The 15,346-nt window shown below is 48.8% G+C and overlaps 1 protein-coding gene across 1 annotated transcript in view; it reads left to right on the forward strand.

The window, feature by feature from the left end:
* Nucleotides 1-15,346, forward strand: part of PDE2A (phosphodiesterase 2A) — a 1,720,394-nt gene that overhangs the window by 1,420,808 nt on the left and 284,240 nt on the right. The gene's annotated exons all lie outside the window — the stretch shown is intronic.

Consider the following 15,346-nt stretch of genomic DNA (forward strand, 5'->3'; position numbering starts at 1 on the left):
CTGGCTTTAAGAAGCTTGTCTTTTTTGTGATTTGTAGGACAGATAGGATTTTCGGAGACTTGGATTCGCGGCTTGAATTTAAAGAATTATCTCAGCAGCTGAGTTTAAATGTTATGGCCCCACTGGGTCATAACAACAGTATGTCAATCATGAGTGTTTTAATACTGAAAACTAACATACTGTAAATCAGTTATGTTAGAGGTTGTAGTTCTAGTTTTTCATACAATTTATCAGATACATTGCTAGTATGTCATCCTTAATGTTAGAAAGGAGATATAGTGTTATGAATGGTAATTTGTAGCTATTGTTATTCATATGTTTTCTAGCACAATTACTGCATTGTGATAGGTTGAATGATGGACCCCGGGTTTCATGAACCTTGCGCCAGGAGCACGCATAGCGTAGGCGTTACAACGCCAAATATGGCCGCCGAGCGATTCAGGTACGACTCGATACCACGTGCACTACCGGCGTACGCCAGATCTGCGCAGCCACTGGCGTAGGTATGCTAAACACCCTATGTGTGGTGTGTCACCATGCAAATTAAGGCATATAGCGATTCACGAAGTGGTGCAGGCGTAGCATAAGCCCACGGCAATGTAAACCAAAAAAAACGGTTTACATTTCCACAAACATAACATCGGAGTAATGGAAGAGTGTCAGACCCAGGTATCACACAGTTAACATATGCCAATGGCGAAATACACAGACAATGTCAAAAGAAAACATGCACAACACGTAAATAACAACTTAAATGGCATGTCCACAGCAACTCACATCAGAACCCTAGGACATGTTTGCGGAAGGTGCAACACAATGAAATAATATAACAATGTTATAAAACAGCAGCGTAATACACAGCAGGTTCACAGCATAATACACCATGGTATGCATGGAACGCCACAACCACGGTGCAAGGGTTGCCAAGGACTCGCGGCAGTGTTCAGCGTGGTAACTATGAATTAGTAGTCAATGCCATGCAAATGAGGCAGATAATACTGAATTGCAAATTCCCCGCCGGTGTAAGGCTGTACCAAACGGCACAGCGGTAATACACCGAGGAGTGGCTCAGAGGGAATACATGTCATCTGCAGAGGATGTGCCACCGTAGCAGGAAGCACATTGGAGCACAGCAAACCTGGGCTGTACATCGCAAATCACAGCTGCAGGACCGGGGTGTGGGGTAATAGTTCAGCTGAGAGCACACAATGCGCGCAGAAGTGCATGTGTACGAGGATGACTACGTTCCCTTAACCTAGTCATGTGACGCTCACCCCTCAAACAACATCGGAAACAGGAAGGTGATGTTAAGAATATGAGGAAATGCGGAAGAAGTGTAATTGGAGTACTAATGAGCAATCAACACTAATCAACCCACAAAGGCCAATTGGCGGCAGCTGACAACTCTGCATGCAGAAACCTGCAAAATGGGATAGGGGAGGCATATGAATGCAAAGAAAGTAGGGGAGGTAGCAGATTGCAAAGATAGAAGACCTGACACAGCAGAGCAAAGCAGACAGGCAGCACAACGGTGGCAGCACACAAAACGCATGATATGCCATGTCCCAGAAAGTACAAATGACAGTGCTCTGCAGGATGCATGCCAGAAAATAGTAGGTGCAACGTGCAGAAATAGTAAGGGAAGGTCGAAAGGTAATCCATGGCAGGCAAGAGTAATGCAACACCAAAGGCAACAGCGTTGTAGTGCCATCGGTAAAACACGGAAGATAACCCCCAGATACGGCCATACAAACACACCCTATGACATCATCAGTGTGGACAGCACAATAGTATAAAGTGTGAATGCACACAACACACAGCCGTGTATTCCCAAATGCCGCACCATAGGTGTAAACACACGGGGAACTTTTAAAATGTACATGTTGGGTGCTGCCGTGGCTGTGATCCATCAGCATGTGTTAGAGACAGACGGTGTTGTGGAGGAGGATGCCGACAACCACCGTAGGCCTCGGAGGAGAAGGAGAGTGTTCAGACCAAGGGTAACCTACCAGGGGCTACAAGACCTGGAGATAGTAGAGTGTTACTGGGTGGACAGGGCAAATAGTGGAGCTGTGCCGGCCATGCCTGAGAACAAGAAACAACAGAGGGGAACCCATCCCAGTGGACACAAAGGTATGTGTAAGCTTGCGAATACTGGCCACAGGTACCTTTCAAAGGCCAACTGGAGATATAATGGGCATCTCACAGGCATCAGCATCCAGGGTACTACACCAGTTCCTGGATGCCATGTTACCACATGCCAATGAGCATATATACTTCCCCAGATCTCAGGAGGATTTGGCTAGCAATATGCGCCACTTCCACTGTGTGGCACAATACCGGAGGTACTGGGTGCGATAGACTGTACGCACATACAAATCAAGTCACCACCTGGCGAGCAGGGTAGACGCTACATAAACCGCAAGGGATTCCCCTCCATCAATTGCCAGGTTGTGTGCAATGCTCAGGGCATTATCATGGATGTGTGTGCTGGCAGCCCTGGAAGTTACCACGACTCCCATATCTGGCATGCCTCACAGCTGTATCAGGTATTTGCCAGGGGGGACATCCCACAAGGCCATCTTGTGGGGGATGCTGGCTATGCACTGGAGCCGTGGATGATGACTCCCATCAGAAATGCACACACACACATGCAAGAACGCCATAATGAGGCACACGCACAAACCAGAATAATCATAGAGTGTGTGTTCGGGATGCTGAAATCATGGTTCCGATGCTTGGATACATCTGGTGGAGCCTTGCAGTACTCTCCAGGCACATGTGCCCACATAGTCATAGTATGTGCCATGCTACATAATATGATCCTGCGGAAGCAGCTGCTGCAGGGACATAATGGTGAAGGGCCACAAAGCCCACCACAACTGCCAAGGCCAGTCCAGGCACAGAGGGTTCCAGACCAGGAACACACTGTGCCAGCCCCAGTAGGCAGACGGAGGTGTACCCAATATGCCTACGCCTTGGCAAAGAGGGAACGTATAGCACATACTCTGACAGCATAGGCCCCATGGACTGACACCTCCCTACCTGCACACACAGTGAAATGGATGGCACACAAACATGACCACCTGTAAACTGTACTGTATGGGTGGCCTCATGTGTGACTCCAACATAGGCAGCCCCCAAACACTGTACACCCAACAGCCAGTGGAGCATGTAACGCCAACACCTGAACAGTACGTGGGTCCTACAGCATACGGCGTTGCTGTATGCCTGCCACATTCGCAGCAAGATGTATACATATAAATATATATATGTGTGTATATATATATATATATATATATATATATATATATATATATATATATGTAGATAGATATATATTATATATATATATAGAAATATATGTACACATATACATATATATACTACAGTTAAGACAGGGAATTAGAGGGATATAAGGTGACTGAGATGTAACCCGCGATATCTCTACATAGTATACATAGTAAAATGACAACCTGAACATCCGGGAGGTTCAACATAAGAGGATACCGCCAACCATGGAACGGGTAGCATACCGATATGCATAACCGCGAGGCGGAAAGATCGCCAGACCACAGTACTGTAACAGTACATGCGCGTGTAATAGTATGATGATATGAAGGGAGAGGTAGACACCGCCGCCGGTGTTGCGGTCCACGTAGGTACTGTGTGCAACCGTCCCCGTGAGTGCCGTAGTATGTGTACGTGTGCGCTGAGGGTGCCGTGTGTGTCGCTGTGTGAGTGTAATGTGTGTGTGTCAGCAACATGTGTATGTTGGTGCCACGTTAGAGGCAGAGTGGAATATTAGGTGTAGGCATACGGTAAACTAGCCTCAGGCATATGTACACTACTAGTCCCAAAGTAGTAGTGACAGCCCCACCCTGGCTAGGTGTGTCGCGACATAGAACGATACAAAGTGAATATGTCCCAGATGGTAGCACAGGAATATACCCCATATGAAATGGAAAGGACGTATGTAATAGTCATGCCTGAATGCACGACACTGATATGTTAATTGCAATAAGATACGTTGGCAAAGTCACACAGCAATAGGTATGTATCGCGGAAATACGTATGTGCTACCCCAGTACTGACCGTGGCCACGTGTCAGCCCGTAAACACCGCTGTGTGTTCTACAAGTGTCAAACAATCAATTCCCATCTGAATATGTGGCAACCACTGGCAAACAGGCTATCCCAACAACAGGACCACAATGACTGCAAATATCTGGGACAGAATGACAAGGGATAGTTGTCACGTACACACAACCGCTGATATACCACAGATGTTACGGAGGTATACATGCATCAAGCTCACCCCAGGCGATACCGACACCACATGACAACAGCCCAACCTACAATCCCATAACAAAAGACAATTAACTGTCAACTCTCCAAGTAGGGACGGAGCACACAGACAACTATACTGGTTATGTAGAGATGCAAGGCCCACAAACCGTATCCGTGACATACAACCACCGACATCCCCCACTGAACATAATAAAGGAATACAAACCGTAACAGCAGCACAAACATACAGTCGGTCAATGACATCTGCATAACCACAACATATCGCGTGGGGGACACAATTAAAGGCGGCTGCATAATTGCATGCGTTGTAGAAATGCAAACAATAGCCATGTTACAGTTTTGAATGCAATACTCCATTATTATACGTCGGCAGGACAGGTACACCCACTTGTTGAAACAAATACTACACCTGTCACACACAATCCATGGGTGACATGAATGCAGACCATACTTGTTCCCATGCATAGCAGATGCAGTCACACATAACATAAGACAATACAGACCATCCCCACGAAGGTAGGGCGAATATCCAATGCCCAGGTGGAGAATCCAATTATACCCCAGTATCGACGCGTAATTACTGAATGGAGTAGATGCACAGGTGATATGCACGTAATTACTCATGTACACATAGCCGCTGATATACCACAGAAGTTACGGGGGTATACATGCAGCAAGGCCACCTGCAGATGATATTGGAACCAATTAACAACAGCCCAAGCTACACTCCCATAACAAAAGACTATTAACTGTTAACTCTCCAGGTAGGGATGGAGCACACAGACAACTATACTGTCTATGTAGAGATGCAAGGCCCACAACCCGTATCCATCACGTACAACCACCGATATCCCCCACCGTAGATATTAAAGGAATACAAACCGTAATAGCAGCACAAACATACAGTCAGTCAATGACATCTGCATAACCACAACATCTCGCGTGGGAGACACAATTAAAGGCGGATGCATACTTGCATGCGTTGTATAAAGGAATACAACAGCCATGTTACAGTTTTGAATGCAATACTCCGTTATCATTCGTCGTCAGGACAGGGACACCCACATGTCGAACCAAATACTACACCCTACACACACAATCCACGGGTAACATTACTTCGAAATATACCTGTCGCCACGCATAGCGGTTGCAGTTATACATAACATAACACAATACAGACCATCTCCACGAAGGTAGGGCAAATAGCCAACGCCCAGGTGAGGAATCCAATTATACCGCAGTATCGACGCGTAATTTCGTAATGGAGTAGATGCACAGGTGATATGCACGTAATTACTCACTGAGGAACAGCAATTGGTGGGATGAATTCACATGTTGCAGGTATCGACGTATTTAAGGATGACTCTCAGGATATTCAAACTGTATGCTCATACCGAACCAGCAGTGTACAACCGAAAGCAAAAGAAAACGGAAAAACGATACACGGAACGAAACACGGAATGAAACACCAACAAGGTATGTAGAACACACGATATGTACGGTTGTGTAACGCATGATGTGTATGACTAAGCTGTACTGTATGTGAATGGTGGTTGTAATTAATTACACTTGTCCGTAATGCAGAAAGTGGTGAAAGGTAGTTATGTAGTGATATCCTGCTGAGCATACCAACGCTTGTGGACACTGTGTGTACAGCAGTGGGACATCATGTACACAGCGGAGACACCACAAGGGATGCCACAGGGGGGCATTAGAGAGAACAATGCCATACCACACGCCGTTGCTGGCAGTGGATGTCCAACAAGGAAGTGCCATAGCAGGGGATAGGACATGTATGTATACTGTCACAGCACGCATGTGTATGGGCATATACCGTCGATGTCATACGTAAGGTGCGGCCGATGTGCAAGTATGCCCTGCATTAGGGGATACTATGTGAAATATGTGTAATGTAAAGCTGTCTAGGTAGATATGACAGATATCATACACAGTATCACAGGCATATCATGCATAACACAGGTATCGCCTATTGGTATGTACAATAACAGGATACATATGGCCTGTAGGTATGGGACAGAGTAGTAGCATGATAGCTAGCCGAAATGGAAGGGACACCAAGTAACCATGCCCAAAGGACCTGTAGCAGCTGCACAGGTGCACAGTGGGCAACAATGCAGTCTGGCAGGTCCATGTGTAAACACATGTGCAGTGTACACAGTAGTGTCACCTCCCCATGGTAGTGTCCTGTGAACAGCAGAGGCGGGTGTCAACTGCACGTCTACACAGTACCGCTGCTGTGGTGGTACCAGGACTACGTGTCACTCAAACAGCAAGGGAGGTATCACATGAACAGTGCTACTGTGTGTCCCTGCGGGATGTGCACAGGACCTATGTTCCACAGCATGGTGTGTGTTGTGTTTGTGGAAGTAACACAGAAGCCCAGCCCATGCAGTGTGGCGTGTGTGCACATATCCAGGAGCATTCCGTTCACACTGCCCACCGCAGATGTCATGTATGAGGAGTATATGCATCAGTAATGTGGAGGACATGGGCCGTGTCAGAGCAGAAGACACCCCTGAGTATGTGGTATGCAGATTTGTACAGATGTGTTGTCCGTATGTCAGCCGCATATGTAAACTGTCTGAGCCTGGTAAACATCGTGGCATGACAATGTTGTGCCATGTAAAGCTGTAGCTGTTGTTGAAGGTACACCATAAATGTGGTATTGTACCCTTGACTGTGTGTAGATGTGTGTATTTCACAGGTACAATGGCTACCTATGTACCAGCATCACACACAGTACAGATAGGTGTGGCCTTGCAGAAGGGTATCCATGCCACAGTGGAATACGGTAACCACAGGACTGTGTGTGGCATATGTGTGTACAGCAACCATGTACAATGTGATATGTATGTGCGGGACCAGTAACCATGTGATAGTCAGTGGGTGAATGTTGTTATGCAAAGGTGATGTGCATGCACCATGTGTCATGCATCCTGATGCCATGATACTCATATGATGTATCCGCCACACTGACACCCATATGGTTGGTATCGGTATGAGCTGGTGGAGCAATAATGGCGCTTGGTATGTAGGTGGAATATCTAGGCATGGACAGTACTCTGTGACAGCATGTTCTGTATGTAAGCATATAGTGAACATGAGGGGCCCCATGACTGAGGACTGTGTAATGTAATATGTACCTGACATGTAGTAGGTACTATGGTATGCTCGCACCACTGTGTGTCCTGTCCATGAGCCACATAGCATAACATCCTGAGACACAGGGTATGATGTGCAGGTGGATGTGTAAGTTGCCAATACCAGAACATGGAATGGTGCTGAAAGGCAATGTGAGGACAACGTCTGATGTGTCGGCCTCCGTACCACCCCAACCGCCCATGCAACGGTATGACAGGTGGCCAGCATGTGTATGTGCCATGCTGTGGCATACACAAGCCCAACAGGGGTGCTAGGAAAGGCCTGGAGGCCATCAATGTGTGTGGGAATCACGTTCGTGAGGATGTGCCCCATTGCCATTCAGAATGGTCCAGTCATGGGTGTATGACTACAGTCCCACACGTGCAATGCAGTGCCACCCGTGGGTAGTGCGAGAAATGCCGCTGTGCGGCGGTCAGGGTACACAATGTCCGACAACAGGCTAGCAGTGAATATAGTGGCCTGGTGCGGAGACATATACCGAACAGGTTGGTGGGACATTACAGCCAGGGACATCGGAAGGTGACATCGGGCCAGCATCCCAGGACATATCGTGTGCATGTCAGTACTGTGTATGTGTCCACAGGGACACTACGATGTCCATGTACGGATTGCAACCCTGTAGTGAGTGAGAGGGTGTACTGTCAGTAAGTACGCCATCGCCTGGCACGTTGCCAGCATTAGCTCGGTCTGCAATGCCTGGGTGACTATTGTATGTGACATCAGATGTGGATGTAGCCAAACAATACTGACACACCACCACAATGTCTGAGGCCCCACACCGCAATGTGCGGCAGTCATGTTTAGGTAGCTAGCCTTGGAGTATGTGATGATGGACCTCGAGGACCCACCATGGCTGACAAGTGATGCACCCCACACATGTGAATGTACACCACTGTGCAACAGCCTGAACATGTGGTTGTACATCATATGTGCATGGAACATGACCACCACAGTGGCGTCTGTGAACAGGTCAGTGCCGCCATGTCTCTGTGTGGAATAGCATGGTTCCTGCAATTGTGTACATGCTACTGAAGCGCACTGTGGTATGTGTCAGCATATGTATGTGCAGTGTCCATCTGCTGGGGTGTCATGCCGTTAACAACTGCTGTCAGCAGACGTCTGTAGTACTGGTTGTAGTACACATGTTCCGTGTATGCTGCGATGGGTGTGTTTCCAGGGTGTGGCTAGCAGGGCCGTGTAGCATATGTGTTGAATCCACCAAAGAGGAGATAACCACAGGTGCATCACACCAGTCACATGGAGGTATTGTGCATGCTAAGGGTAGTGTAGGTATGGTATGTGTTGTGTAATGTGTCATCCAGCTGAGCGGAGTGCATGACTCAAGCATGTGTAGGTACATGGGTGTCTATTCCAGGGAAGTGTGGGTTGCTGTCAGCACATGGCAGTATTAGCTGTCTGAGGCCCAATGTACAGTATAACAACACAGACTGTATGTAACCTGTGGTGTACAATGTCGACTCTGTTGCGTGTTACAATGTGTATAGCGGTCACAAACACAGGTATCTGCACATGGAGCGCCTATGATGCATTGTGTTAGGCAACTATACAGGATGTGTGCAAAACACTGTGTGATGTGTGAACCCTCACCTGTGGGTGTTCCAGTCCAGGTATGTGCCTGGGAGGTACGGTCCATGTACAATCCGTACTCGCAGGCGTGCTATGCAGAGCATGGAGGCAGGTGCCAGTCACTGCAGAGATATGTGAGTGGTGCAATAGTGTGTGTGCCTTGCTTGTGTGCAGCACAGTGGAAGATGCAAGCATTGTCCCACATGACCCCATGCCGTGCCTGCCTGTTACAGCCCTGCCGGAGACAGTTATGTGAAACTGCCACAGAGGCAGTATAGCATGTGAAGATGTACATGTGTGCTCTATACCCCAGGCCGATGGCTGCAGGTCATGAGTGCCACAGCATTGTGGTCGACCAGGACTGTCATAGCAGTCAGATACCACATGCCTGTACAATAACAGTAGGAGCATAGGCAACAGTTGCAGTGACACAGTAGGTCAATGTACAGTGTCCCTGTGTCCAGACCACTGCCTACTGTACACCATGGCTAGACACACACCCAGAGGGCTATAACACTGGTGAGCCATTGCATGTCCCAGTACACGTAGTCTGTGTATAGCCATCACAGGGCAGTCACAATAACGTGTTGTATGAGAGATATATTGTACCAGGTGATGTGTCATGTGTGCATATGTCGAGTTGCAGGGGTGTTCACCCATCCGCAACATCTCAGTGCATGATGCCTTGTGTAACATGATGTGTGGAACTGCAATGTGATCCACAACAGGGTCATCCATGACTGGTGCATTGTGAATGGTGTAAACCATGGGTCTGCGGGATATACACTGGTGCTGTCGGCTGCCATGCTGGGGGCCACCAGTGGTGCCTACAGTGGTCATACAGACATACTGCATACATTGTTCTGGCAGGAATGTCCATTGTTGTAGATGATGTGGTACTACGTGAAGGTAGGTGTGTGTTGTGAATGTTACCCATCCAGACGTGACCATCAGGTGCAGTCATGGTTGTCGACAGCATCACACCCATCACAGCTGTCAGCACCCTGTCCCCAGAATGGGTAACAGTAGCCCTCGTACTGTGTGACTAATGTGCAGATGGCGGAACACCTACTACTGGCTGGCTAACAGTGTCATCTAGGAAGGCTATATGATGGCTGGAATACGCTGCTCTAATGTATAATTATGATATCCCAATGAATTACATTGATTCACATACAGTAAGCCATGGCTGGCATGTAAACCGTGTACAGCAATGACTGTGTGACAGACCCTACCAATGTGGAGCCGTGATGAACATGCACCCGTTAGAACACCAAATGAGGTACGTTGCGTAATGATGTACAAGTGACAGCTATGGGCACAGCATGGATGCAGAAGCACATCCCCCACAGGCAGTACCGCTCTACGTTGGTAGGGGGGCATTGCACGAGTACATGTGACAGTTGCTGTATTGCCACATGTACGACATATCCATCATATAGGGGTAGCACTGGTACGTGACTGTTGGTCATGCCTGTACATACGACCATGTCCCACAGGATATGTGTTACGTGTGTACAACACCTGTCGTACCTTCATCAAGCTGTGAAGTGTATGACTGCCAGTGTACCTGTGTGACATGTTGTGCAATGGGTGCAAAGGTACGCAGTAGCGCATTACATGCCCACATGTCCTGCACAGGTGCATAGCCTGAACATACAATACAAATAGGGTGTTGGATAATAGCAACCCACAAGAGGTGATGGGTATGGGTGGCAATGCACTATCACCTTTCCGGGTAAGGTGTGCATGTCCATGACACATTAGCACCTGAGATGTTAGCAGTACAGCTGTACAGGGCGGCATGCATATTTGATTACAAATACCCTTGCGTGTTCCACCACTGGCCTGTTGACAGACAGACACCAACACAATGTGCAGCATTGACATGTGCACAGCACATCACCACTGGCTACAGTAGAACAGGGCTACTGTGTTGACATGTGCACAGAAAATCAGCGCCAGCCACAGTCGAACACGGTATGTGTTGAACCCCACCGTCATTGTAGCCCATGCCACAGACAGACGTGTTATGCATCTGTGTATGTACGGCTGGGAATGGCCCTGGCCTAGCAGTATAGCTGTGTCAGTGTTGCGAACAACATACTGAATGGGCTGTGTGTGTGAGGTGTGCGTCATACGTGTATGGTTTGATGGATGATACCAGTAGTGCCCCCGCTATGTGAGCATCCCCGTCCCCATAAATGAATACCTAGGCTGTGCTCAACACCATGGTCACTGTGGGAGGGATGGTGCTGTGCAGTGCACCCGCCGACATGGTGGTGACAGCAGGCACTGGATGTAGACATATGTGGTACCCATGTCAGGCCGGGGTACCATCCATGTGCACGGGATATCACCGTGCGGGCACATACACCACTGTGTTGAACTATATCACAGCACATAGCACCTGTCAGGGGTAATGTGTATGCATGGATGTGCGATGCCAGCATGCACCATACACACCCCCACCATGCAGCATGCTGCCTACCTTGCAGAAGGACATTGTCCACACCATGATGATGGACATGCGACATGTCCATATACCCATAGAAATGACATATGGAATGGACAGCCACCCTCCCAATACTGGTATCCCACAGGCGGGACACATCCCTGTGCCATGTATGTGATATACCCTGCCATACCATGCAGCCCTGTCCAGCAAGGCTGCACGTGCCATCACAGTCATACATGGTGCGATGGCCACATGGCACTTGCACTATCAACTGACCAGATCAGTAATGTGGCACTGATGCACCTTGTGGTGTCACAAGTGCTGTGTGTCAGCGTGTACAACGTGCGCGCGCACATGCTATGTATGACCATCCCTGCTAATGTCATATGATTAGACATTGTCCCATGTGTATCACATGTGCAATACAGGCGAGCCGTGGCAGGATGTCCAACACCCGTACAGTGCTGAGTAGATGTATATGGCAAAACACATGCATGTACAGGTGTCCATGTGTATGTGTGCAGTGCCACCGCTGACGTCCATAACGGCTGCGTCTGTGATGCTATGTGACATATACACAGCATCCAGGTGAACAGTAGAACTGTGCACACATCGGGCCATGTGCTGATTGGTATGAACACAGGTGCAGGCAGGTACACATGTCCACAGCAGGTTACCATCTACATGGGGTATGTACAGTGTGATGAGTTGACACAGAGATATGATATGATACCCACTGCATAACGGTGTGACAGGTGTGACAGCAACACGTCAGCTGTGTCAGTGTCATGATGCGTCTCAGAGATTACTGTGCAGATGTCGTACATGTCATAGCAATGTATGTTCAGCGGTATGCCAGTACATCAGTGTGAATATGACCTGTCACCATCATTATATCTTACAGATAATGCCTCGTTCACGACTGCCAGCCTTCAGCCGCCAGGAGGATGAAGTAATCATACCATTGCTCCATGACAACTATGACTTGCTATTCAGCCATGTTCCACAGCAAGCGCAGCAGCGGGATGACCTGTGGCAGGATATGCGCAGGAGGGTGAATGACGTGGGTGGCAACAACCGCACCTACCAGCAGGTACACCGACACTGCACGGACCTCATACGGCACGCGAAACAGCGTGCCGCCACAATCGCCAGAGAACAAGGTGGAACAGGTGGTGGGCCACCAACCCAGCCCCCACTCACACACATGGAGGAGCTCCTGGCCAGTCTGGGGACACCCAGGGAACAGCATGCAGAAACACTAGCCGCCATCGTGGAGGTGGGTGTCTCCCAACCAATGAGCCTGGAGCTGCCTGGTAAGTCAGTCTTGCATATGTGTATGATATCCACTGTAGTTGTAGGTGTCACTGTACATCATGTAAAGTAACAACACATGCCAGGTATATGGGCACACAAGCCGCATACTACAGTATGCTACGTTGTGTATACAGACGTGTGCATACCATATGCTATCACACAGGTACATGATGTGACATGCACAGTGCGAACTGTGGCTGTCATGCAGTCATGGATAATGTTTATACTGTTGTGTCGCCCCTATACAGGTACCTCTGGCGTGTCGAACAGACATGGGTCCGTCGCAGCTGAGACTGTTGTTAGTAACAGGCATGTTACAGTGTAGAGTTATTCACCATGTGGCCAGGTATAACATGCACACCTGGGTTTTGTTCCAGTCACGGTATACAGGTTGCACCACCAGACACACACACATGCCACCCGTGTGCAGTAGATACAACCGTTATTATACACCGGCATGAAATCACAGTACCTGTCAGTGTGATATGTGTGGTCAGCTATGCATACAACGGTGGAGGTGTTCTACAATGGATGCATATGTAGTATGCATTGGAACACCATTCGTGGTACGCACACAGTACCACACAGTGAGCAGTGATCTGGGCAGCACACAGGTGTCACCAATGTGACACATGCCCCTGCATTGTGTGCACATGTTGTGACATGCCACCTGACATGTCCCACGCCCGTGGTGTTCTGTCTGCAATATTGTCACACCATCACATGACCTACACCCGACATAACAAACATCCACACTGTTGTCTGCATAGCCCTCTGGATTGTGAGACCTCCGACATGTATGGGTGTATGTCACATGGGACACCACAGGAATGGGTACACGATGCCCATCACACACAATTGTCCAGGACCCAGTCACACATGGCCATGGGTGATAGCCACAGGCATGTTGCCACACAGTACGACTGGTGTGGATAGACACCGTTGCACATTGTCCACACATAGTGCGATCATAGCCGTAGTGGACCACCTGTACATTTGATGTGGTACACCAGACAACCGAATGCCTGTCTGCAGCCACCGGAGGTGCCACCGATGTCTACCATATAGGTGCTGTGGAACAGCATGACTGTGTTGCAGTCATGGCAATGCAATGCGTCCATGTTATGCATCGCACAGCAACATACATCTGTCCTGTTGCCATGCAGTGGCACAGTGCCTGTACTCCCCACTGTATAGCTATGTACATGGCTCACACTAACCACACCTGCACATACACATTTGCTAAACATGCATTCTATCTGTAGGCTGTACACACAACACTGCACTGTGAAGCCCATTATGATGCGGTGCATGTGGCGGACACCATTGTGTCACACATGTCCACATGTTACCGCACATGTCGGCGGATTACATGTCAAGGTAACATCAGCCATGTGTACTGTTAACCTGTCTGTGGCCACATGGTGTATCACGGTGATGCATGCAAACTACCATGATTGTGTGTACTGCATGCCTACTGATATGACACCTGCTTGATGTGGTGTGCACCCCAGGGTGGTATGCATACTAACACTATTAATGTCTGGGCTGCATTCCCTGTGCTGTAGTGTGGGAATGCTGCATGCCATCTGCAATATCACATGCATGGTGTGTGTGTGTGTGTGTGTGTGTGTGTGTGTGTGTGTGTCTGCGTGTGTGTGTGTGTGTGTGTGTCTGCGTGTGTGTCTGCATGTGTGCATCTGTTTGTGTGTGTGTGCATCTGTGTGTGTCTGTGTGTAATGTACCTTACAGTATGTCTTTGTATTCACAGGTGGTGTAGGTGCGTTCCCCTCCTGCAGTCCATCTGATGTTAGTGTCCCACAGATACTAGCGGTGATGACCATATGCATGAGGTACAGGCAGGGTTGTCAGGGGCAGAAGCTGTGCCATTGGTTACCATCCCACCTATGTCCCCCTCATCCCCGCACACGGTTCTGATGCCGACACATACCACATCACCGTTGCCCATAGAGGAAGGACAGTCAGCGTCTGTTGGCATTGAGCAGGAATGTGTGGTGGCTACAGAAGGTGCGCCTACACACCATGTTGCCAGTGTAATGACTGGTGATGTGCCACACAGGCATGTGGCTGGTGCTGCTCGTAGGAGGACCTCTGGCAGACATGCACCTGCTGTACAGGGTGCAGCAGCTGGTATCACCAGACGCATGTTCCAGACTGTAATGGCGGCACAGGCACATGCAGAACGGCAGAACCAAGAAGGGCAGAGGCTGCAGAGGGCTGCAATCGGTTCCCTAAATGACAACATCCAGTCATTGGCGAATGCTCATCAGCAGATTGCTAATGTACTGGATAGGTGATTAGATGAAATGGTTGGAATCCTCGACCGAGGCATGGCAATCCGCGAGCCTGAGCTGTCTGTGCTGGAACACCTGGTAGGGGTGAGGCGTAGGACACGTGGGCGTAGGCCAGCAACACCACCTAGTGTAGGTCAACGTGTGCATGCCACCTCTCATGCCCACTCACACAGTGC

This window comes from Protopterus annectens, chromosome 5.part1, assembly GCF_019279795.1.
Source record: "Protopterus annectens isolate FY-2018-M chromosome 5.part1, PAN1.0, whole genome shotgun sequence".
Lineage (NCBI taxonomy): Eukaryota > Metazoa > Chordata > Ceratodontiformes > Protopteridae > Protopterus > Protopterus annectens.